Here is a 542-nt window from a genome sequence, read left to right as displayed (position 1 = left end):
TTTTTTGTATTTTTAGTAGGGACGGGGTTTCACCGTGTTAGCCAGGATGGTCTCGATTTCCTGACCTCGTGATCTGCCCGTCTCGGCCCCCCAAAGTGCTGGGATTACAGGCTTGAGCCACCGCGCCCGGCCTTGTTTTATGTTTTTTTTAAAGCAGGATTTCACCCTGTCACCCAGCTAGAGTGCAGTGGTGCTATCATAGTTCACTGTAACCTCAAAATCCAGAGCCCAAGCTATCCTCTAGCCTCAGCCTCCTGAGTACCTCGGACTGCAAATGCATGCCACCATGCTGGCTAATATTTAAATGTTTTTGTAAATATGAAGTCTTACTATGTTGCCCAGGCTAGTCTTAAAGTTCTGGGCGCAAGCAATCCTTCCATCTCACCCTTCTAAAGTGTTGTGATTACAGGTGTGTGCCATTGCACCTGGTCTACCCTTTTTGTAATAAGAGACCTCTGAGGAAATCTAGCTGCAATGTTTAGGGTTCCATGAGTTATTTTAAGATGAAGACTGAGACTGTGTTATAGTGGTCTTCATACTCC

Source organism: Rhinopithecus bieti, unplaced genomic scaffold, assembly GCF_001698545.2.
Source record: "Rhinopithecus bieti isolate Rb0 unplaced genomic scaffold, ASM169854v2 scaffold_7398, whole genome shotgun sequence".
Classification (NCBI taxonomy): Eukaryota; Metazoa; Chordata; class Mammalia; order Primates; family Cercopithecidae; genus Rhinopithecus; species Rhinopithecus bieti.
Note: the sequence above shows the minus strand (reverse complement) of the source record.